The 26,204-nt window shown below is 39.3% G+C and overlaps 1 long non-coding RNA gene across 1 annotated transcript; it reads left to right on the plus strand.

Moving 5' to 3' along the window:
* The first annotated feature begins 13,700 nt into the window (after positions 1-13,700).
* LOC118245969 (uncharacterized) lies at positions 13,701-24,490 on the plus strand. The gene is made up of 3 exons (XR_004778046.2): positions 13,701-13,804; positions 21,718-22,259; positions 24,130-24,490. It is a non-coding gene; the product is annotated as an uncharacterized LOC118245969 (long non-coding RNA).
* Positions 24,491-26,204: the final 1,714 nt, after the last annotated feature.

Consider the following 26,204-nt stretch of genomic DNA (forward strand, 5'->3'; position numbering starts at 1 on the left):
AAAATTGCACACAAAAACCCCTGTTAATAAAACTAGTCTGCAAATGCTAACAAATTTGATAGAAAACGCCAGAGCATAGTTTTATCATTTAACCTTATTTTCCTTGTGAATGTGCACTCTGACTGTCTGGTTTTCTCTATATCAGAGCCATGACTTAGTGAGTAGACAGAGTGTGCATCAGTGAGTGTTTGGGCAGTGCCTGGCTCTTCCTTACTCCTTAGCATGTCTCTGCATATATTATGGCCTCCACACTGTTCAGATAGTCAAGGTAAGAGATGACTGATCTTGCTATTTTACTCCTCTAGCATAGATATTGAAATTTGTAAATACAGTGCCCTGGTAGGATATTTTAATATTATTTTCCATGCACAAAATTACATGAGAAGTTGTAGTAGCAACTTGTTATTTTGGACTGAAGTAAGCAAATCAAGGAAGAAATGTCTCCATGCAAGAGAACAGATTCAATTTCCTTGCTGTCTAAGCTGAGCAGTCCCAGCAAAGGGGATGGTTTCTATAGTGCCAACGACTTCTCTAGCTAAGACTCGTTTTCAGTACCCACTTTTTACACCTCTGACAGTTTTTCCCACAGCTGATGAGATTCCCATGTGAAAGCCAGGATGCTACATTTGCAGAGGCATTCTACCTTTGAATATCAGCATGTTCCAACAGCAGGACTAGAGAAGCCAGAGGCAGGCAGAGGTGGTGAGGCCCCACTGCCACCTTACCTCTCCCCCGTCTCCTTCTCCACATCCAGCCCTGGGAGGTGATTTCATCTGACAGCCACATGAACAAAGGGGAAGAACTGCTCCCCTCTCCACTGCTCTCAAGCAGTATGGGTTCCTAAGGGAAAGGGACAGAAGAATTAAGGAAAATTAGGTGGCCTTGAGAATTGGGAGTGATTTCAAAGGCTGATTGAACCGAATAGGGCTAAGATCCCTCTAGCACAGCCCTTACAATTTGGGTCAAGATAGAAATCTTTGACACAAATGTGAGAGGATAAGTTACTACTTTGATGTTACTCACTGCTGACAACTTAGAAGTGTAAGTTCTCCACCCTAGGTTCTTGTTTTTCTAAAGGTTAAGAAAATGAAAATCAAGGATTCTCAAACATTTCCCATTCGACAAGGTACCTTCAACTTTTCCAGTTTTTCTTGTTTCAGCTGAAATTTGGCATGTTTACTTTGTGAAGGCACTTCTGAGGCTGAACCAGAATTGTTCTGTATCTAATGATACTGAAGTGTAGGAGAAAAGAAAACACTTTCCTCATGATGAAAAATAAATGTATTGTTGCCATTGCGGAAATCTAATATTACTGCACTAAACTGAAAGAATGAGATTTAGCATATATGTTATTTTGGGCTAGTATTATTTCCAATTGTTGAAGTTATGAATGTTCAAAGACATGTTTTTCCATCTGCACAGACTTCTCAAGCTTTGTTTCACTGCACGTAATCTCTTGTCAGCATCATATCTTCTTAATGTTAATTTTGGATTGACAAGAATATATACAGAAGGAAAGAGGCAGAGTGGCTGGCTACCCTCAAGCAGATCTTGTAGGGTTTTTCTGGGACCTGCATCATGATCCTTCTCCACAATTCCCCCTTCTCTGCAGCTGGGAGAAGACATGATGGAGAAGGGAGTGTGGCCAGGACTGCCCAAATGTTCACATGGTGCCTGCAGAGGTGGACCCCAAATTTCAGACTGGCAAACAGCCAGTCCAGGAGGGTGGAGGGAGGGCTTCTAGGAAGGAGAAATTATATTTTTAGTTTCTTTTTTGTCTTTCTTGGGCAAATGTACTGTAGAACTTTTAAAAAATATGTCTTCTCTGTATGTATGTGCACTGCTTGCAAAAAGAACTTAGGGTCTTTTGATGTTGCTCTAACATATTTGTTTAGAGTGAGATATATGTGCATTATTAGTGTGCATTACTGCTGTTTGTACTGCTGTACAAGGAGCTTTTCTTTTATACAGCTCCTTGCTGTTTTTCTGGAGACAATTTACTGCTCCTATTACAAATTATATTTAGTTAATCTTGTTAGTGTTTTTAATTCTTCCCTTCTAAAGAAATAATTTAGATCCCTCTGCATTCAGTCATGAGAAAACAAAACACACAATAAAACCCCTATAGCTAGGGAGTTTCATCCTTGTAGCTTACTTTAAAGCCTACCTTTCTCACATGACTCATTCATTTCAGTGTTTCCTGCAGCAGGGCATCTTTTAGTATATAGAACAAAAATAGATTTCTATTTATTTATTTATTTCTGTCACTGGTTTGTAAAGATAGGAACTTCAGTTATGGATGGAAATGTTGTACCCACCCAGAAGAACAATATCATTTTCTATACTATGACAGTATTTCACTTTATAATTTTGAGGAACTGTCACTAGTGCTTTTTGTGAAAAGCTTTGAATCTCAGAGAACAAGTGTTCTTATATAAGAACAGTTCCTAAAATATGCTGAAAATACTCTGGCCTTGATCCAGTAAAGCACTTAAACAGGTATTTAACTTAAAGTACATAGGAATACCCTGGGGAATAAACATGTGCTTAAAGCTAAGTACATACTTTGGTGCTTTGTTGAGTCAAAACCAAACCACTTAAATCTTTGCAGGACTGAGCCCTCAGACTTTTTATTTTTACAGAGTGTTTGTTTACCAAGTTTCATAAATCTGAGTAGATCATTCAGCTGAAATATAGTGCTGTAGAATGCTTTAAAGTCTGTAGAGCCTGACCCTGCACTGTTTGACATCAGCTGTAGACTTTATTTTAGTGGAAGTAAGACCAAATCTTAATGGTTTGATGGATTGATGAGCAAATCCTGGTCATCTATCAGACAAATAATACCTGTACTGAATGATAAGTCATCACAGTTTGTGTCCTAAAGTTGTACTCAGACAGGAGTATTTATTGGTTATCCAAAGCATCCAGAAATGTTCTGTGCATTTTACAACAAAAAGCAGAGGGAAACATTTTCCCAAGGCATTTCCCATCTGTGTGTAGGGCAATCCAACAGGGGAGCATAACATGCAAGCACGGCTGGTGAGAAGGAAAGGGGAGGATGAGCTAGGAGCATGTCCACACCTTAGGAACAGAGTGAGCTCTGCAGAAGCACTTACCAAAGACAGCCTGTACAGTCCACCTAACTGCAGAAAGAATGAGTTAACAAATTGCTGCTTTGAGGGGGAAAAAATAAAAAATAAGCTTTCCTTTCCTGCTACTTTCAAAGATGAGAGGTAGAAAATATCATAAAAGGGAATAGTTATTAGGAGCAAATAAACAAACAAAAGAGCAGGGAAGACTTCAAGAACACAGCAGAGTCAGACTGCAGATTTCTGTTTGTCTTTGAAAAGCAAAAATAAGAAAAACAAGAAAGCTCCCACTGGTAGGTTTTCCTACTGGGCCTTGACAGGAGTTCAATAAAAAGCTTGTATTTACCCCACACAGAATGCCAGAGCTGTATGTGCTGTCCTGGTAAATCATATCAGCATTGCTATAATGAAGTTCTAGGGTGTATTTTTAGCATGACGTTAACTGTTGTAACTGTCCAGATATGCTGTGAGAACCTGTCAATAAACTCCTCATATCAGTATCAATATTTAGGCAATAGAAATACTCCAGCATGTTGTATATTGTTGCAAATAATTAATAACCAAATTTTGCAAATAATGTGCTTTTGTTGTTGCTTGTTTGTTCATTTGGTTTTTTTAATTTCCCTTTTTCTTATCAGGCTCGATGTGTGGAAAACTACTGGCCTTTTCTCCTAGTAACAATTGTTTCTGCCTTGCAAAGTAAAAACTGCAGAACTACTGGCAAAATCAGAAAAAATAAAACTCAAACTATTGAACAGAAGCTGAATCAAAAACAGAGTCGAATAAAATAAGGTGGCGCCTGAGATAAGTATATTTAAAAAAAGAAATAAGTAAAAAAAGAAGGTAAGTACACATTGAATATTTAAAAAGACCTTGTTTTCATTGAGGTCTGCTAAAGGAGAAATCTTGAGCATGCAGAAATTGTGTCACAAGATCCATGCTTGGAGTAGACCCTAAAAATGGTTACCTGAAACAAATGTGTTGTGACTGATAAACTGGACTCATATACTGCTTCTTTTCATTTCCTGTTTTATGATTGCAATAATGCCTTGAAATATTATCCCTAAAAGGAGTTTAAAAACCTCTGGAAGCCTTTTGTATGTCTTAAAAAATAACCAGTCTAGCCAAGTCAATCATTTTGTATTTCTGAGTCAGGACTCTTTCACAGTCTACCAAAAGTCATATGTTTTCATTCAGTACATGCTGAGTGTTTCTTTCTCTTCATCCTACCTTCTCTGTTGAATCTAGTGCTTACAGCAGCTGTCTACAGAAAATCGCACCTGCCCCAGATTAATTGAAAAAGGAAGTTTACATCCATAGATGCCCATCTGAACACCACCAAATTACATCCATGTTCTCTCATGTTTTTACTGGTGATCTTGTCTCAGAGGATCTCTCTACCACATCAGGAAGCTTATGGCGGGATTTTCTATACTTTGTCTGCCTTCCTCTCAAGAAACATGCAAATATCATCAGAGAAAGAGCAAATGAAATAAAACTGTGTTGAGGGAGGTGACTGTGCCCCTCAACTCTGCCCTTGTGAGGCCACACCTGGAGCACTGCATCCAGGTCTGGGGCCCCAAGCACAAGAAGGATGTTGGGTTGTTAAAGTGGGTCCACAGGAGGCCATGAAGATGGTGAAGGGGTGGAGCACCTCTCCTATGGAGAAAGGCTGAGAGAGCTGGGGATGTTCAACCTAAAGAAGAGAAGGCTCCAGGCTGACCTCACTGTGGCTTTTCAGTACTTAAAGGGGGCTTATGAAAAAGATGGAGGGACTTTTTGCTCAGTGAGATAATGATAGGACAAGGTGAAATGGTTTTAAACTAAAAGAGGGTAGATTTAGATTAGATATTAGGAAGAAATTCTTCACTCAGAGGGTGGTGAGGCACTGGCACAGGCTGCCCAGAGAAGCTGTGGATGCCCCATCCCTGGAGGTGTTCAAGGCCAGGCTGGATGGGGCTTTGGGCAACCTGGTCTGGTGGGAGGTGTCCCTGCCCATGGCAGGGGGTTGGAACTGGGTGGGCTTTAAGGTCCCTTCCAACCCAAACCATTCTGTGATTTCATGATTCTAAGATTCTATGATCCTATGATTATAATTCTATGATATTTTATGATCCTCCTTCCACCATGTAAGAATCTCTCCTCTGGACTGACAGCCCTTTCTCCCTGAAGTCTCTATGCAACGGATGCCCACTGCAGCCAGATTATCTGCAGTCTGTGGGCACAGCCTTTTCACAACTCTGCTCTTTTCTGCAGCTTTCTAAATTTCATTCAGTTAAACATAATGGCTCAGGAATTCTTCACATATCCACTATATTCATGCAACATCATTAATGCCATCTAACCAAGGTATGGCGATAACATTGAGCGGTGCATTGAAGCTGTGAAGATGCTGAATGTGTTGTGCTAGGTTTTGGTTCTGAAGAATTAATCAACACTGCATTCAAGAGTCCTCTTCTGTGTCGACTCTACGCACACAAACCTAATTCTATATGAAAAAAAAAAGAAAAGAAACAGACAATGTTTAACATAGATCTTCAGTTCATCATAATTTTGAACATCCAGATAAATCACTCTGTAAAAGATAGACGGCAAGATCTTTAATCAGCATTGTTGCAGGCTCCATTGAAGTCCTATTCTCAACATAGTGCAGTACTCAAAATAATTGGAGGTGAATTGTGACAAGTTTTCTTTTTTTTTTTTTTTGACTTGTAACATCGTCACATTGTAGTTGTAGTTCAAGCAAAACTATTAGCAATTAGAAATTTGGATCTGTTAGGCCTGAAATTTAAGTCCGTGGGAAAAGGCCTGTGAAGATAAGCTCTCTCAGGATACAGAAAATAGAATAAAGCTGGAAATTTCTAAACTATTTCATATTAAGTAAATTCTTGGCAGCATCTTTTTGTATATAAGCAACTGTATTTATTTCTCTCTTCTTAGCTATTTTCAGTTTGTTTCTACAGTTGAGTGAATTTATTTATTTATTTATTTATTTTATGACTACGTGAAAACTGCAGAGAAAATTCCTCTCCTGGATATGTATAAGAGAAATTATTTTATTTTGTTTGTGCTCTTTCTGTTTTTCACAGCTTTGAACGCAAGAATGTTCTGCATTTTATATCAATTAGATTTTCTGCAGATTTCCATGATAATGAGTGATCAATATTTTTTTTTTTGTCAGTACATCAATGAGCAAATGCCAGAAGCATGGCAAGCATGATAAGATACAGCAGTGGTGAATACCAGTATGATTAATTGCATAACGGATCCCATAATGCCACTGTTATTTCTTGATTTTGCAAAGCATTCTCTTTTTGCTATGGATGAGATCCCTATGACAATTACATTGATAGCAAATCTTTTGCCAAATTCAGGGGACTTTACATCCTCTCTTTAACAGGATCAATATGAGTTATTGCAGATTAATTGAACAAACCACACCAGATCTTCTTTAAAACTTCCCCCAGCTTGCTTCTGTCACATTTCCACCACTTTCTTGCTTGTCTGACACCCCTTCTTCACCACTGAGACTCACAGAGACTCACAGGCATCAAATTCACATGCCAATAAGCCTGTTAAGCAAGCAAACTGTTCTTCCTCCCTATATGACCAAAAAGCCTTTTCTACCTTTTTGACTGCAATTTTTGGATGGAGGAGGAGCCCAATGGATGCTGAGTGTGGTGAGACACCATGCTATGCTGGGACTTGGCAACATTTATTGCCAGGAGTTGACTCAAAAACAAACAAAACAACAACAACAAAACAGATGCTTAACTGCCTGAGCCACATTAGTGTACCCTAAACCAGTTCACAGCTGGTTAGCCCATCGGTGACATCTCATTTTTGGTTTTGGTTTATCCTTTGCAAATCTAAAATGTAATTGGGAGCTAGTTGGCCTTCTGCTACATTATGAAGGTAAACTGAGACTTACGAATAGGTCTTTTAGGTGCAAGGCAATGGCCACCGTAATTTGAAAATGAACAGAGAAGCAGCAGAAGGCATTGTGAAGAATGCTGTGGATTTCCTTGCTACACCACAGTTCATGGCTAATGCAGCATTGATTGTATTGAGCACTTTGTGACTCCTTTCTAGGACAAAAATAGACCAACTGTGCTGATAAGATGGGCAGGCTCCTCTGAAAACAGAAAGGGCAGAAATATGGAAAACCTTCCAGAACCCCAAACTGCTTTGCTTCAGCTCACTGGACACCACATATCTCAGAGGATACCACTGACATCATATATCGGATTTGCTTTGGAGCCTCCTTGCCCATGCAGCATGGACATTTGGAGGGCACCGAGAGAAGAGCTCTGTTACACAACCCTCTCCCAAAACAGATGAGAGTTTTCAAAGCTCCCAGTCTGCAGCTGTGGAGCATGGTGGCTGGCAGCACAAATCTGTGAAGGGAGCACTGACTGTGGCAGGGAACGCATTGAGGTGTTACTGAATATTCATTGTGGTGGTATTGGAGATTTTTTCCTTTCCTGGTTTCAGCTTATTTTCATCTTTAAGTGTCTTTGCTTGGCTTTCCTCTAAATGGTGTTAATTTTGTGTGTGTATGTGTGTTTTTGTATTTTGTTTTGTTTTTTTTGAACTATAATAATAGCCAGTGATGATCCATCTGAAATACAGTAATTAATGAATAGGAATGTGACTTTTTGTTCATGGTAAGGAAAGAATAAACTTGTGGCCTTCAGATAAAATCTCAGTTTAAAACCATTGACTAATGGCTAAATGGGAGTTCAGGCTCAACATGAGGTGGGAAGCCTTTGAAATTGTAGTTGGTTCACTCAGAGCTGTCCTCTGAGAGTCATAAAATGTATCAAAATGACCAGATGTGATTTTAAAGTTAAGTTCCTGTAGTAAACAGACTAAGTAAAACTGAATAAACTGCTTTGTACTCAAAGTGGTGCAAGGGTTGAGATGACTTGGCTCTTACAGCAGACATTCACCTCTATAAAGTTTCAGTGTCCCCTCTCTGACCTTGCAGAGCTGGGGAGGCTTTTCAGATGGATGGGCCACGCTAGGACCCACCTTTGGTGAACCTACCTGAACTACTCCTGACCTACTGGCTATACCCTTAATCTGTGATTTGCTGGTCCTTTTTGATTTAAGCTCTCTGCCCTCCTTGCACTATATATAGGGACACACCACCTTGAAGCCAAAATTTGCATCTGTTCACTGTATCTTCTTTCCATAAGGGCCAAATAAAAGGAATGGTTGCAATGCAAAACATATTGGCTAAACAAGGTTTATCGCTTGAAATATCTGAATCTTCTCATCTGTTATTTTCCTTTTTTGTCTGCTTTCATTGGCAATAGATGTAGAACATCCAGAAAACAATCTGCAATTTGCTAACCAGGAATCTCAGTAGTTGCTACATGGAACAATAAAAAAAAAAATCAAAAGCATTAGCATCATGTTGTATCTTATTCTTGGTCTGGTATTCAGAGAAATAAATGGAACTGTCTGCTCTTAACAATCTTGCAGAGATTTGAATGTTTGTCTCAGTGCCTTGTAGTGAAAAGGGTGGGGTGGTGGCAAGTAATGATCCTACACCCAGACTTGTGGGGAACACAGAGTTTCTGTGGTTTTGTTACACAATATATCTACAAGGTGCAACAGAGAGTACGAAGTGAAAAAAAAAGAAGGCATAATAGAATGAGACTTTGTATGAGTAGATCGTATGTTCCAGAGGAAAATGACTTTGACTTGTCCAGCAGAAAGATCTGGACTTTTCAGCTCAGCTTCTTCCAAGAAATAAATCTTGGCTGTTTACCATCAACCTCAGACTATTGTGGAAGTAATACCACGACACTGTTGATAAATTCTACAGATTTATAACAGTATAACCATTCTTTTTACTTAAAATAGGGACTCATTCTCTCCTTCACATGTGAGAAATAAAACAGATCCTCCCCCTATGGTATTACTCTTTTGCGAACTGAATGTGTTTTCCGCAATTTTACAATCCAAACTGTTACGTACTTTAAGAATAAAAATTAATGAAAACTGAACCCTCTAAGAAATTTAGTGTCTGTGTCAAACTATATTCCTATCCCCAATGAGCTAAGTAGTGAAATAACACAGATGCAACAAACTTTCCATATGGTTACACTTATTGAGAAACGGTGCATATGCCAAACACAATGAATTTTTCTAATTATTTACAGAAAAAAGGACTGTACCCCCTTCCCTGTTCATTAATTTCATGTGTTGTGCCCCATAGCTGATGTGTCATTGCAGTTGTGCCTCTAATGTCCTACCATGTCCACACTGCAGCTGACTCTAGTCATGTCCTAATGGATCCACCTTAATATATGTGTGTAGTCCTCTTTAGTAGAGTTCCTTCCATTGCTGCAATGCTTCCCATGGTGTGGGTTTTATTACCTTGCCATTATGTTCAATGTTTGCTTGCTGACCCTGACAACACAAGCAGGAGGTCCAGGCACCACTGTCAATGCTAGCTTTGCACATCAGTTTATGACATGCTGCAGCTTATCCACATTCAAATTAGAAGAAATACTTGGAAAAAGAGAGAGTCTGTACAGCATGCCTGAACCTCATTAAATCTTTTTTGAGGTTTTCTGCAGGTCTCAGGTTCATACTCCTTACAAATATCTTCTATGCTGCAGAAAAGATACCACTGCAGGGAATTAGTTAGCCTTTTGCAGATTTCCAGTGTATGGAGCATGTCAAAGTTTTTGTGTTTGATTTTCTGTCACAAGAACCGAAGTCGAAATACAGAAATATTGAATCGTTTAAAAGTACAATCATTTTCTAAAGTGAAACATCAAGGCAGTTAATTTTTAGCATGTTCTGTTTTAGAAAATTTCTGCGCTTCCTCTGAACCCAGCATGTCGCCCTATAGGAACCACAGCTTGGGAATACATGAGCTTTGTTGTCCTCCTGCCACACATCTTCCCTGGTGAGCTGCTTGCTGTCTTACCTGCAGCCTCACAGAACCACAGAATGGTTTGGGTTGGAAGGGACCTTAAAGACCATCTGGTTCAGACACCCCTGCCATGGGCAGGGACACCTCCCACCAGACCAGGTTGCCCAAGGCCCCATCCAGCCTGGCCTTGAGCACCTCCAGGGATGGGGCATCCACAACACACAGACACAGACACAGATTTCTAGGTTGGAAGAGACCTCAAGATCATTCTTCTTTTTACTTGCAAATATTGTGAGATGATTTATCTTTATCTGAATGTTTCAGGAATGATGGGGGGCAGAGGGGGCTATTTAGTAGTCATAGTTAATAGAAACAGTCAACAGAAAAAGTGTTTGTTATTTATATTAATTACTGTGCAAATCTAAGCATTCTGGTGATCTAGACAGAGTTGAGGCAATACCTTTACATTTAACCAACCAGTAGATCATTAAAATACTGAACAGATTATGTAACACGGAGATTTCACTGACTTGCCATTGTCAGATCTGGTATCTTAATAATAGTACAGAACAGAAAATAAGTTAGCAGAAATCACAGTCAGTTTCTGAGTAAATAATATAAGGACTATTTTCTTAATGTTTGTCATTAGCGAGTTCTGACTACCCCTGACTACCTACGGGTTTTACGACATTTTAAGAGCCCAGGTTTCAAAAATAGCCATCATACAACGCAGTCTGCCATTAAGATTATCAGAAGATTTATTACTCCTGAATTGTCTGAGATTGAAGGAAAAATCAACATAAAGCACATGAAGCACATAAAGTTTGGAGTAACTCCTCAAATTCTTATAACTTTATGAACTTTAAGAAACTCCTTCTTCTTCTTCTGTGAGATGGTTCTATGGTGAATTTGCATTCCAGGTAGTATAGCTAAATAAATACAGTCACAATGGTCTCTCCTTAAGAGTACTTGGTTACACAGTTTAAAAAAAAAAAAAAAAAAAACCACCATCACCACCACCACCAAAAACCATTATTTTAATTATCTTAAGACTTATTAAAAATAAATAGGCCACTGCAATTTAGCCAAAGCTATCTTTCATTGGGCTGGACTCCTAGCTGATATAAATGGTCAGAGGGCCATTGAACTCCAAACAGAAATCGATTCAAATTTAAGGCGTGAAAAATTTGATGCTGGGTTTTTGGTCCAATCCCAAATCTAAATTAAATGAAAGTGCTTATCGTTAAAACACCAATTTAAAAGCCTTTTAAACATCCCTTTTAAAGCCTTTTAACATGCGCTGTGACCCTCAAAAGCACTTCATTTTAAATACACATTTAAGATCTATTGCTATCGAATTGGCACATTTTGCAACCTGTTATGTACTTTTCAAACGTTAAATCATTTTAGCATTGCTTCAATAATGTTAAACCATTGCACTAATACTCTGCCCACTCTGTTGCGTGCATTAGGTGCAAAGAAAATGAATCTGTTTGAAGTCGTATGGAGCCCTACTTTATGGGGTACTGGCAGTGAGGGCAGCCAAGTAAGCATAGGTGGATTGGGCAGTTCCTCTGAACGCATCAAGAGTAATGAGGGTAAGAGGGAGAGGGTATCACTAGTTGAGAAGGGTGGTAAATGTTTGGGTTGCTAGAAGCAGCTCCCAGCTGCTCTCCTTAGCTCAACTTGCCCTGCAAATTTTGCGTCAGTAGAGCATCAGTAGAACATCAGTTTTAAACCATTATCTCTGCTTCTTTCTCATTGTTGCTCCTTGCTGTGCTATTTTGGATAATTTCTTTTGTCCTTACTGTGTGTTGTTCTGTAAAGAGCCTTCTGTGGATTTATGGTAATGCAGATAACAAAGAAGCAAGCTGCTGGAGAAATGTAAAAGAAGTCTTTTTCTGGCTATTCTCCAAACAAGCTTGGTATTACTCTCCAAATAAATGGACAGTAGCGCACTTATCTGCTAGCTCATACATGACAGCACACCTTGCTGCTCCTGCTTTGTGTTCATGGCAAAGATATCAATAAGATCCAGAGGCACTGTGACGTGCCATGGTCCTTTTGTTTGGGAATGACTGCCGTAAGATATTAAGGTCATTTCATGGGCTAAATGTGAGAAATAATGGTAGAACTCACCTAACTAAATGTGCACATGTGCCTTTAAGCAGGTCATCCCTGGCTGTCTTCATGATCAGTGAAAAGAAACAGGCACATCCAGAGCACAGACCTTCTTGTCCTTAAGGGGGCATCCAACATAAAGCAGATAAATTATGGCCAAAAGTGCTCATTTTCCACTGCTGGCTGTACAGGATAGTGACTTAGATATACATGTCAGTACTGTAGGCAACTGAAATTACACACACAACACAGCTGTCCAGGAAAAGAACTAACTTCTGCTAGTTTACTGGCAATTTCCAGACGCTTTTGCAGTCATTTTCCAATTTGTGACTAATCCTCAACCCCTTTTCCCAAAAATATCATAAAAAAAATGAGATGGTGCAATATCTTTTCCTGGAAATACCAAGTTACAGTTTTTTTGAGACAAAATATCCTGCAAGGACTTCTGGAAGACACTGATCAGATTTGACTTCTTTGTTATTTTTGGTTATGTTGCTGCTCCTATAAAGTAGCAGTGAATGAGTGAGCCATGCTAGGTTTTCCATCTGTACTTTGCACATGTGGTCATATGAGTCTGACACTGACTAGCTGAGGAACATGGGGCTTCCAGGTGTCCAGGCCAGATGGATTCCTGTGTTGCCCATGTTCTGACAAGATGACCAGGAGCTTTGAAGCTGTAAGGTCTCTAGCCTTGGGACAGTCCACAGGACAGCATTGTCCTGGAAACAGAGGACTGCTGCTGACAAAGAAGTCTGATATTTGGGCATAAGCAGATATAGTTTTTCTTTTTTAAAAAAAAAAAAACATTTATTTTCTGAAGAGTGTCAGTTATCTTATAAATTTGTCCTCTGAAATCAGCCAAGAGGAGACAAGGTCATGTCAAGGATGGGGACAATATGGCTGGCAGTGAGGTGCACTGCTCGTTTGTCAGATTGGGTCTGCAAAAGGCAATTTTGCACAAGGAATTTGCAGTTGGGTAAAAACTTAAGAAATAGATTGCATGCAGGATGAATTTTAAGCCACAAATATTGTAGTGATGCTTTGGCTGGTAAAGAAAACCCAGATTTAATATGTGTCTGCAAGTCACGTGGATGCTGCAAAAATATAGAAACACAGAAAAATTGCAAACCAAAGTGGCAACATGCTTGAGCAGGATGTGTTGTGTATTTTTGCTTTTTCAAGTTAAATATGCACTTCAAGCATTCCCATATGCTGAGAGGCAGCATGTGGTGAAGGAATGCCCTCCGGAGCACTGGAAGATGATGTATAGTCAAAAAAGAAACAGCAAACTATTTATAAAATCCTCAGCTTTTTTTGGAAGTGTTGGTGAAACAGCAAATTTGCAAGGACTTCCAGAAATGGCATGTTTCTTAGTGCACAGTCACCAGCAGAGTGGCAATACTTCAGGAATCGCATATGATGCTCTAGTGAGAGTTCTTTTGACTTTCTGGATAACAGTAAGTGGAAAAGCTGCCTGTTTCTCAGCCGTGATTAGGTGACAATCATGCAGGGATTATTTTTTTTATCAAAAATGCAGTAAATCTCCAAACTCCTTGCTTTAGGTCACTGAGGAAAACAGCAGGTCGTATCGGTTCAAAGAGAGAACAGACAATTTCATGGAAGGAAAGCCAGAGGATTCCTAACTACGCAGAAACCACATCAGCCTAAGGAGGTGCCTGGAGATGAAAACAATTGGAAGGTGGGAGCCTATTAGGAAGAAATTTTGTATATGCTTGTCTCGTTTTCGTGATAAGCTCAGGTGTTTGCTGAAAAACCTTTCTGAATACTGAGTTGTTTGCAACATGTTAATATTTCTTATCTCATGCTTACAGCATTTGGTGTTCTAACACCAGGGGATTCTGCCACCTTTAAAAAGTTAGTGATAATTTGACAAATATTAACAAACTCACAACAGAATATATGAATAATATATATGTGACTAAGAAGGATCAGAACCAAGGACTTATATGTGACCACAACATCAGATTTTCCTGAGTGCTGCCATAATCCTGTGGCACACCATGCTTGGAGAAGTGCTGGTAATTACTCCTAAACAAAGGGGCATTGCTTAGATGATGGTTCAAAGTAACAGCAATCAAACAAAAAGCTATGTGGTTCTTTAGTTTCTACCTTAAAGTCTAACAAATATTAATATTATTCGCACAAAAAATAAAATTAGGGCAATCATACTCTCGACTGATAAGATGAAGTAATTGGAAACACAACAGTTGTCATGATGCAAATAGCAGGTCCCCTCTTATTAATGGAAACTTCAGATGGTACTGTCTAAAAGTGTGATGTGTTAAAGGAAGTGATGAATATGGTCCACACACTTTTGAAAACAACTTCAGATATTGAAAGACTTAGAGCCAAAGTGGTATTTAAATCTGTCAGAAAACAGAAAGTAATTTTCACCTCAAAATCACAAAAAAAAACTCGCTGGCAAATAGAGATAATAGCAGTATACTATCAGGAAAGGACAGTAGCCATTCCATAAACTCAGTGCCCTGGTTTTGTGTGTAGTGTATATCTGCTGCATACAGTGTGAAGTGTGAATTCACTCACTTTAGTAAAAAAAAACAAAAACAAAAACAAAAGAAAAGATGATTTCCTCTCTCTAGGCACATCAGGCTGCTGAATATGTTTCAGTTTTACTAAAACTTTTCAGGTGACTTTGAACATTACAGGAAAATGTTGGTGGTTTTGGGGAATGTAGAGCATCCAACTCTGACAATGCGTTACAAACAGAAGATATGATTTTGCAAGCATTTAGTCAACCTCCAGCTTTCTTGGGATGTTGAAAGCTACATCAAACTATCATGCAATTTTTATTTTACCTCTTTTGCAGACTCCAAACAGAAATGATAGATAGGCAAACATCAAGGTGTTATGTTCAAATGTGAAATTAATTACTATTTAATAACTAATCTCAGTATGATATGCTTAAATATAGTTATAGCACATGAACTGCTGTAGACTAACATATCAAATGAAACAAGGTGTCCTTCAACCCTGCCTTTGATGATAGAAGCTTTCTGAATTTATGTTTGCTGCCTTGATATCAAATTGATGAAAAATTGTAATGCATAGTAAACATTCATATATAGAGAGAGAGATTATGGCTTTGGGATTTTATAACAGGATCCAGCAAACCTGAGGACCCAGGGGCTTTCTTCTGTTGCTGCTGGCTGACTGTACCTGCTGTAGCTCTGCACCCCAGGTCTGGCCAGCTAGAGAGGCTTATAGAACAGCAGCCTTGTTAATGTGTCACCAGCTCCTTTTACCTCCTTTCACCCACCGTTTTCTCATGCGTTTTCCTCTCATGTCCACTTTGATCCATTTCTTTCACCACATTTGGTCCATGGCCTAATCACAATTTTCACAAATTCTCACAATCTCTGCAAAAAAAGTAAATAAGTTTTAAATACTCCTCAAATTATTCTTGCCCTGCATCCAACAGCAAGACCTCCCCTCTAGGCAATAACTTCCTTTATTTTGCATGGCTTTTGGAGGGAGAGTTTCCCACCAGGGACAACAGCTGAATTGTTCCCTTGGGGAGCCGCTGAGGTGGTGGGCTCCGTCTCTGCTGGGTGGCTTGCAGGGGTCCCTGCCTGTCATCCATTCCCTGATCCTTACTGGGTCTTTGGGATTATGGTGGTTAGCCTCTAATCAGATAATCTAGTAAAATTAAATAAAAATTTATGCCAACTTCTTCCAAGCCTGTTTTGATAAACTTGAGACCTCAGCATGAGAAACGTAACTCCTCCATATGTAATGGACTGTGAATGTGCCAGGGAGATCGATCATTGTCCTGGGTCAGCTGGATGCCTTGGATGCAATGTCTCTCTGAGGTGTAATTCCCCTTCTGGACTCCAGGCAGTAAAATAGATCTCAGGGTGCAAAGAAATCACAACATCACAGGATAGTCCAGGTCGGCAGGGCCCCCTGGAGGCCCCTGGTGCCACCCCTGCCCAAGCAGGGACACCCAGAGCAGACTGCCCAGGACCACGTCCAGGTGGCTTTTGGAGACCCCCAAGGGGGAGACCCCACAGCCTCTCTGGGCAACCTACTCCAGTGCTAGGTCACCTGCAGAGTAAAGTGCTTCCTGACAGAAGGCCAAAGTTTCAACTCCACACCCCATCCTGATGTGTGGGGTCAGGGAGGTGAAACCTGCAAAACAGCACATTTCTGAGTATGAAAGGCATTTTTTTTTTCCCTGCAAAAGCCAGTAGTTGCTCCCATCTTCTCAATTACTATTTCCAGTCTGATTTTATTATGCAATTGGAAGAACTTTTTGCATCACATTTCCACTTCTAGCTTTTCAATTGAACTTGCAGCTGAATCATGCAGAACATGAGAAATAGTAAATCTGCCATTTTTCTTTGCTTCCCAATGCACATGCTTTCCAGAGCTGCTGTAAGCTGACATTACTATAATATTGATTCATTGTGCAAAAAGAAGAGCAAAGGAAAACAACTATGGAAACCTCAATCTCTATTAGAGGAAATTTCAGTATGTGTTGAATGAATGAGTATAAAACAGATAGAAGAAGTGAAACAATTTTCCAGTTACATTTTAATGCCTTTCAAGACTAACCAAGTATAAGATGTACATTCTTCACTCATATTGTATAAGGTTTCTGTGATACAGGATCTTTTGAGGCACCTAGTAAGTGACAACAATTTTTAAAAATTGCAGTACAAGTATCCAATCAGCCCAGGTGCTGTAAATACATGGGCAAATCAGGAACATTAAGTTGTACATTCTCCTCTGGACCAGTGAATCCACCCTTCTGTGCATTCATGTTTCCATGTTTAAGATGTATTGATGAAGTGTCAGGGGGCCTGCAGAGCTTCAAATAATTGTAAAGTGTATGTAAATCATTAAACAACCATTGAGTTCCTCCACACCCTCAAAGCTCTGCAGTGAGCACACAAGACCAGGCCCCTGTCTTGGGTACTTTTACAGCATGTCCCGCCACGGGGCATTGATCAAGGCCGTGACTCATTGTAGGGAGAGAGGCCAGGGGGTTGCTTTGACATCTAGAACTTTCTAGTAGCTGGAGAAAGCACCACAGGGAGTCCTCTGTCCACCCTGATCTTCATTAATTATTGATTTTGTGCTGGTAACACCTTTGCAGCCAGAGTCTTGAACACCAGCATGCAGGTTTGCAGCAGGTTTCTCTGAAAGGCATTTCAGGGAAGCCCCAGACGCCTGGGAGGAGCACCACATCACCACTGGGGACAAAGCAAAGAGTGAACTGCATATAGCAGGTAGGGCTGTAAATCCTACAAATAATTACGGGTGGGATCGCCACTGAAATATGGACAAGCAGTGGTTTGTGAACAGTTTAATCCTCAAGTGATGACAATCAGAAACAAGCTTTCATGCTTAAGAAAATAATTAGAATAAGATGTAAAATATAGGCAAATGTGGAAATAAAAATTAAATAAGGAAAAAGTGAGAAAAAGTTTAATTGTTATTTTAGATTTGTCTAGTCAGCTAGACTTTTCTAGTATCCAAATCAAAGCTAGACAGCCAGATAGCTGGGAAAGCAGAAACTTGTAATTCTGTTACGAGATGACACAAAATTTATGACAGGTAGGAGTATAATGAAAATTACAGTCATTTTCCAACACACACATGAGGAATAGGTTCAGCTGATAAAGCAGAGACCAACATCAGTCAAAGATAATTTATTCTTTACTGCTACAAATATCACTTTCTTGACTGCAGGCACCCATATTGTTCCCAGAAACAGTAGGACTAGCAAACAGCAAGCAAACAGAATAAAAATCCCTATCAATAAAGTGATTAGCTTCATCACATCAGGAGATCATACAATGTTCTTCCAGAAAAGGAAGAAAATATGAATAACGTTTTTCCAAGCAAAGAATTTGAGATCTCTCAACTGTATTTTCCAGCCTCTTTCTGTGGGGACTGTTAATCTCTTTGATGTCACTCTTCCCATTACAGTTCCTTTCAAGCTTCAGAAATATTTAATGGCTGAATACCACAGAATCTTTCCAGGAATTTTTTTATTAAATAAATGTGCTGTGACTGAGTTCATTTTCTGTAGGTGTACTTACATAAAAAAATTAATAGCAAAAATCTTTTTGAGTCACTCGACATGAGCATCACTTCAAAATATCCACAGAAAATGCCTTTTTAAATTATAAGAGTTTGCCCATGATGTTCGGTCCAAAGTATCCTACTCACCCAATAAAGCAAGAGGAAAAAGCTGTATTGTTTTCTTTATAGGACACAGCCCCGTGATATCTTCACATGGGTCCAGTCCCCTTGCACCTTGTAAAAGCATTGGGGCAGCAGAAAGTCCTACAGTCACATCCAGCCGGAGGAGAGGTTACCTCCACCACCAGTGTCCCATACAAACACCTATGACCCATGCTGGCAGCAAGTGGTATACCTCCTCATTGCATGCCCTGGACCTGTGGTCCAGGAATTACTTACATGGTATTTAGTAGGTAATTAAATGATGTAATTAAAGTGGCATGGTCCACTGGGCAGCCCCAGGGATGCTGCTGCCTGAGCCACCTCCCTTCCCTGGAAGGTGGGATCTGGATGTTACAGGGATCTACTACCTGCCTGCAGCTCCAAGTGCAGAGAAGTCACTATTAGAGAAGGTGTTGGCTTGGACACAGGGGAAAATAGGGATAGAGGGAAAAGGAGGCTGAGCAGGGAGGCCGTGTAGGGATTGGGCTGGTGGCATCAAGAAGGCTGTCCACCAGCAGGACTTGCAAGGTGCAGATCTGGTTCTTATCCCTGCCGAGATTCAGCCACCACCAAGTACCTGTTCTCCACAAAGTCCCCAAGAATCTAAATATTGGAGGAGAAAGGGGGTCTGCGTTACCCACTTCAAATACAAGTCTACATACTAACAGTCACTCGAAGGCACGTTGAGCAGCCTTACTCCACGAGGAAGTGATTTCACTGGGACTGATTCTCCTTTCACATGAAACAGTGCAAATCAACCCTAAAGGTGGAAATATCTATTTGGAGGCATTACTGTAAGAATGCTGAAATCAGTCTCAACACAACCAAGACTTATCCCAGAAGGAAAACACACTGTAGAGAGATTGTCAGATGATGAGCACCAAATAAGAAGGTAGCTGAGGAACTTGTAATTGGATATGAGAAAATGCCTGTCCCCAGTGGATTCTGCTGAAGCTAAACATAAGCTAGTTCCCCTTGTCATGGCCAGTCTATGCCTGGGTGATGCTCTAGCACTAAATGAGTTAAAAATGCTATTCACATTTCTTTCCTCCAGCTGAATCTGTGCTTCAATTACCTCCCACTTCACCTTCATAATTTGCAACAAATTTGTAGCGGTTCCAAATGATTATGGCCAATTTCCCAGCCGGCAATTTTCAATAATAAACAGAATTAGATATTTTATTTACCTCAGTCAGGTTTAGATTTCCCATACATGCTTAAATCTTATTTCGACAACTGTTTCTACAGAAGCCTGATTTGAAGGAATGGAAGTGACAGGTGGCAGTACCAATAATTTCTACTTCTATGAGGTTTCCCACAGCCCTAAATAGTTTCGATTAATGTCTGTGCTTCTCACTCTCTATCCATCATCACTCATATATCAGAGAGATCTGACTGTTCAGATAAGTAAACAACCTTTCCCTCTTCAGTCTAGCTCAAGTGTAGATATCTCTAATTTCTAGAATAGTAAAAATCAGTCATTTTATGGACAAGGACATTGGGTTCTTACTTAGTTTTATGTATGCTGTTCGTCCTAACACTTGATATTTAGTCTTCCTCAGGGACAACTCCCAAAAGATCTTCAATAGAAAATATTCTGTAATAATCGTTCTGATAAAAAAACTTATTTTCCCCCTTCCTCTCCAGGTCACACATACTCCTTACAGAGCATACCACAAGCAAAATTATTTCAGCTGCTGTAGATGGAAACAGGCTGTACGGCTTTTAAATAACATGCTGCAATAATTCAGTACAGAATTAAAAAGCATGTTATCATAAGACCCATTCACAAATAGACAGGAAAACCTACCAAAATTTAGTGGGTAGCTATTTGGACCTATTGATTTTAAAACTCATCTTTTTAGCAAAGAATAGAGTGTTCCTCAGCTGTACACTTCATGCACTCTGTTTCTCATATTTGGCTATCATAAGATCTTGACAAGGTGTTTGGAGACTCTAATCTAATGTATTAAAAATGCTGGTTCTTCTTCAGTGGAAGAATTTCATAATTAGAAAGCTTTATAGTAGTCAGTGAACCTTATTATGTTCAGAAGAATTCCATATTTTGCTCCAACATCTTCCTCCAGAAATAATAATCATCTGGCAACCCATGCAGCCTACCACATGTGGTGGGAAGAAGCGGTACCCATTTAGATGGGACTCACAGCTTGTTAACTAGGTTCCCTCTGCAGTCCATCAATTCTGTCCATAAATCTGTAACACTGATATGTCTAGGATGGGATTAATTGTTTTCTGGAGATGCTAATCTCACTCTTTCTCCCCCTTCTCCCTTTTATTGAGCAGAGGTAGCCCTAATGACTAGCTTAAATCACTCTCTGTCTTATTTATTTGTTTGTTTGTTTGTTTGTTTATTTATTTTTATTTATAGTAAGGGCTAGACAAGTTATGTAAGTATAGGGTTTCCCTTTTCTCACCCATTCTTCAGAAAACTTGTGATTTCTGTAACCTGGGAGCATCCTTTGACACCACCAGCCTTTACTGACAATCTTAGACAAAGATGGTAGCTCACCAATATTTCTGGTTTCCCCTAAACCGGTTGGTCTGGTATTCAGCTGTAGTCTAAGCCACCTAACTTTGTGTGTCTCTACAGTGGGTTTACATGTGATCACACTACAATCACAGCGAGGGGAGATCTGGTTCTTGCTGTTGGAGACAGCAGACTGTTTTCCCAGGCTGGGATGTACCTACAAACACCAGTCTGTCAGTGGCAAGCCACTGGAAGTGGTTGGCACAGCACATAATGTGATATCACACCGACAGGCTTTTGGGCTTTAATATTGCTCAGGCAAGCACCAATCTCTGCTGACACCAACAGAGTCTCAGCCCCACTGGAAAGATCTCTCAGCCCTGTCTTCCCTTCTGCCCGAGATGTGGCTGCTCTGTACAGCCAGGGAGGTGAGATCTGGTTTGCTTGCACCCTGCAGGGCTCACTGTGTACCAGAGAAGGGAAACTTCTGCAGAATTTGAGAAATCCACTTTGACAGGGTGCCAATTCATCTACTTGTCTTTGCCACCGAGCTAACACAGCTGCTGACACAGTAGTTGTCTATTGATGATCAGGCACACAGCTGAGGTGAGAGTAAAATCTGTAGAAAAGATTATTTGTCTCGTGGCTGAGACACAAAAGCTCCAGATTTGAGACAACGTGATTAAAACTGAGTATTTGTTAGGAGCTACAGTGACTGCTGCTGAAAAACACCATCTCACCATTGGATGTCAGAGAGATGCAGCCTGGTATTGACATGTCCCAGCAGTCACTGAGGGCAGGGGTAAAGAGACCTTTGCTCTGTTACGCAGTGGGTTTGGACTGAGAAACTCTAGCTATTTGCAATTACATTTTTGTACTGCTTTTTACAGGTAACTGGTCTATGAGAGCTCAGTACTGAACACACGAAGTTGAAGAAGACTCGGATGAATAAAATGCCAATGGAAGGCATCTCCAAAACCCAACCCAGGCCACATGGAGCATAAGAAACCTCCCAAGATGCCTCCCCTGATACCCCTGCCCTCCCCTGATGCCAAACATAGCCCTGATGCCTCAACGAAATGCTTAAAATATGTGGCATAAATACACAATGCAATGCTCCGGCTAGGGAAGGATACAAGTGGCTTGTGCAGCAAATAATTTCAACAATATATTGAGTAATCAGTTGGCTGGCCTTTTTGTCTATTTCCTTTCTGAATTTTATGTGTAAAATCTCTTTTGTCTGGCTTCAAAAGAGTTTCTGGGCTCCTGCAATGTCACCATTTTATTGCCAACTCATCACCAAGCTCCAGTTCTTGTCCATCCTCCTCCCTGACCCTTGGCATCTGTATTCAATGCCCACACCTGGATTTCTCAAAGCTTCCTGCATGCACAAACCAGCTGCTCCTTCCTACTCAGTCCATTCCTGATTCAGGTAAAGGTCAGTTTTTGTTTATTAACCTTACATGTAATACACGTGATTTTAAACATTCTCCTGAGTATGCATGAAAATAGTTTTACTTGAATAAAGCTCAGCAGCAATTTTGCATTGGCAACATTGAAAAGGAAAAAAAAATGGTGTAAGTAGATAAATACTGCTGACTGCCTTACACACTAAAGTTCATACATGATGTTTTCTGTCTATGGTCTAATATATAGTAAATTATAATTATCTTTCTTTAAATTAATAAAAAATTAAGGATAATTTCAATGAAGGAGTGATGAGGCATACCAGCTAAGGACTTAAATCCCAGAAATCTGTAACTCCTAGTTTTTCACTAAAATTTGTCTGTGGAATGAGTTATGGCATGGAGTTCTGAAGAACAGCAGGTTTGAAGCTGGGTATAGCTAATTACTTTCATTTCAGCGACATTTCTTGGTTTGCAACAAATGTCCTTAATTACTACATTATTACAAAAATTAAGGATTCTCTCTTGTGGCAATAGCAGTTCAAAAAGAGCACCTAGTGGTTTTATTAGTATAGTTTGAACCTGGAATCAAAGTTTTATATTATTCTTGTCCATAACAATTCCTTTAACTTGTATGGAGTGAGATGAACCAAGTCAGATTTTCTATCTCAGAGAAAATGCAGTTAGAAAAGGCAGTTATCATTGTCAAATGCTACACATGATCCTCAATGAAAAGCTTCTTTGTAGAACTAGTGTCATGAGCTGCACATGAAATTTTCTTCTCTTTGGAAATGCACATAGTTAGGCAGCAGGACATCCTCATTGTGCCTCAAGCTTTTATCTTCAAGAGATCTTTTCAATATGCTGGTCCTGAAGGCTTTGCTGACAATAGCTGACAAATGTAGACTCAGGCTCCATCACCTTACAGAAGCTTACCAGAACTAGTAAGAATTCTCTTCCACATAAAATTCCAGTTTTCTTCTTGGAAGGTTTTAGATTGTTTCTTCCACATCTGGACGCAAAGTTGAAATGCCTATGTTTCTACAGAAAGAAAATTCAAAAATATTTTCATTTGGGCATAGCATTTGTTTTTGTAACACAAAAACCTTACACTTTGAGAAAGTAGGATCAAAATAGTATCATCTTATATAATATTAAACACAATGTACTTAAAATATGTAAGCATAGAAGTATATACTATATACAGATAAATACATATATGTAATATCTAACATAATGTACTTAAAATCATATTTAAGTATATAAGTATATAGTATGTGCAGAAAAATTAACACTAATGACAAAAATTGATATTGCATTTTGAAGCAAAGTAGGGCAAATTATTATATCATTATATTTGTATTTATATATATATTTACATATTTTTTCTTTTTTTTTTTCCATTACATTACTTCTGCAGAAATGCTTTTGTTGTATCAAAACTACATTTTTCTGATGAATATTTTACCACCAGTACTTTTTAAGTAGCTGTGCTGATTTGATTGTTTATAGGAGAGTAGATTGCACTGGAGAGAAGCCCAAAATGTAGGTCCTCTTAACACATGTAATCTGCAAGCAGATATCTTGAGGACACTCACTGACAATCTTCCACTTGTTTTTTTGCTCTACTAAATGTTCCATTCTACCTGAGACTTGTGAGCTCTCTTCATTTAAATGAGATTGTGGGAGTATTTAGTACTGAAACCTCAATGCTTACTTTTACAATAGTACCTTGACTGTATCGAATGTTCGGAGCCTCACGCACTACCCTCTCAAATTCTGGAAAACAATGAAACCTAGTTTCAACTTAGTGGAATAAAATATTGCTAAAGTTACAATGAATGCTTTTTTAAAAATTTTAAAAATCCTCATTGCATTTTTTTTATTTATTTCAAGGCTGCATGGGCTGCCACCAAACACCTATCCCTAGCAATGACTTCTTCTGCCACCTTTTTCTTTGGGCCAGCGTCATCAGAGGTGATCAGAAATGTCGTTCAGATAGTATGGGACTTGAAATCTTCTCTTCCTGAGGCCATGTCACAATATCATATCCTGGACCTTTATCCTGGCATCTGCTAGTCACTCATAAATGTCAAATTTCTGAAAAAAATAATATGATGAAAAGGACTCCTGTGTGATATTGGTGAAGCACTCCAAATATTTCAGTGTGTTGTCAAGGAAAGGCTTCATTTTGGTTAATGATTACTTCTTTAATTCTGATCATGTTGATGTAAGTATTAAGATCTCATTAAAACGCTATAGAAGATGTAGAAAACAGTATTTTAAAATTGGTATTTGAATATAATTTAACTGATTCAAAAATGAAGTAAAAAATGGACATTTTGCCATTAAAATTTGAAATGGTAGATTTGGTTTTTGTTGGCAAGGGAGTAAAAACAATTTATGTAAAAAAAAGACAATTCTTAAAGAAAAACTATTTGAGCCATTTCTTGAATTCTTTATTCCAACAACAAAGCACATTTTTAATTGCTCTTAGTTGTGGGGAATGTAACAACATACTTATATAAACATATTTATGCACACATATGCATAATATATATATGTGTATATATATAAATGCATATCAGCCAAGATAAAAGGCTAAACACAACTCTTCTCTGGGAATGTGATGAGTGAAACCAAACTTTGTAGTAAAGCAAATACAAAGCAAAAAACACAAATAAAATATTGCTTTTCACTAATAACTAAAGGATAGCATCACAGGTTTCTTGAAACCTCCTTAAATTGGATTTTGGTGCCCAAGTCCTACTCATTGACTCGGCAGTGATCAATATTCTGTGATCCTGAAATCAACAGCTACTCCCACAAATAGTGTGAAAGGTCCCATGGCAGCTGGAGTTAGGCTGCAGGGATGCTCATTGCTGGTAAAAAACTGAGGAGAAGAAAGAAAGTGAAAGAAGATCATGATTAATATTTGCAGTCTGCATCTCACTCTACTAATTAATTCCCTGTAGTCAGATAGATTGTACTATTTTTCCCATTTTCTTACTTGTCGTAATAGTGTCAGTCAAAGCATTACTATGGCAACATTGGTCTCTCTGCATTATAATATATGGTCATAAATTGAGACCCCAATGCTTCTCCATGACAAGATGACATTTTACTATTGACTGTAGAACCAATTTAGAATTGAATCTGAAAATAAGCACAGGGTTGAAAATGGAAAATGTAATTAGAACATGCCCTAAGTTAGGACTCCAAGTCAGACATTGTCATAAACAGATCTTGCTTCCATCATTTAGTTATAAACTCCAACCCTCTGTCCCTTACTGAATGGGAATGGGAATTCATGGGAATGAAATGGGAATGGGAATGAATGGGAATTGTTAACAAGAGAGTTATTCATGGGTACAAATGGGCTGAAGTGGGGCCTGAGGAGAGGAGGAGGGTTTCCCCTTGGGTTACGCATTATTAAGAAGAGCTTGGAGAGGAGATATGTATGTAATGCATGGAGAAGGGAAGAGCACACCTGTGAGATCACAAACCAAGCACACCTCTTTTTTGACCTTCTAGAGTGAGGATGTGCAAACCAGAAAGCTCCCTTTGCAACCCAGAAGACAATTTCCAGATTTGAAAAGGAACAAGGAGGAGGGGGAGAGGAGCAGCTCAACATTTGGGGGAATAACTGGCACAGTTCTCTGCAGCAGGTTTTTCTGAGAAAGACAGGTTTTGCTCTTACAAAACGCAGGCATCAGACTGGATTTATCATCATAAGTAGAACAATGTGGACGTGCCTCCTGTGTTGAGGCATCTTTCACACTGGGCTGAGGATCCAGCAGGAAAACCTTCCTCTCATCACTTATGTGCTGGCATGAAGAGAACCTGCAGAGTGCAGGGAGATAAGCCTCAGCTGCTCAGCAAATGCACGACGTACCTCAGCGAGTGCATTATACAAATAAACTGATATTTGATGGGTTTGCAATTTAATCGTGAAAGCTTATGGAGTGGAA

Source organism: Cygnus atratus, chromosome 1 (genome assembly GCF_013377495.2).
Source record: "Cygnus atratus isolate AKBS03 ecotype Queensland, Australia chromosome 1, CAtr_DNAZoo_HiC_assembly, whole genome shotgun sequence".
NCBI classification, from domain to species: domain Eukaryota; kingdom Metazoa; phylum Chordata; class Aves; order Anseriformes; family Anatidae; genus Cygnus; species Cygnus atratus.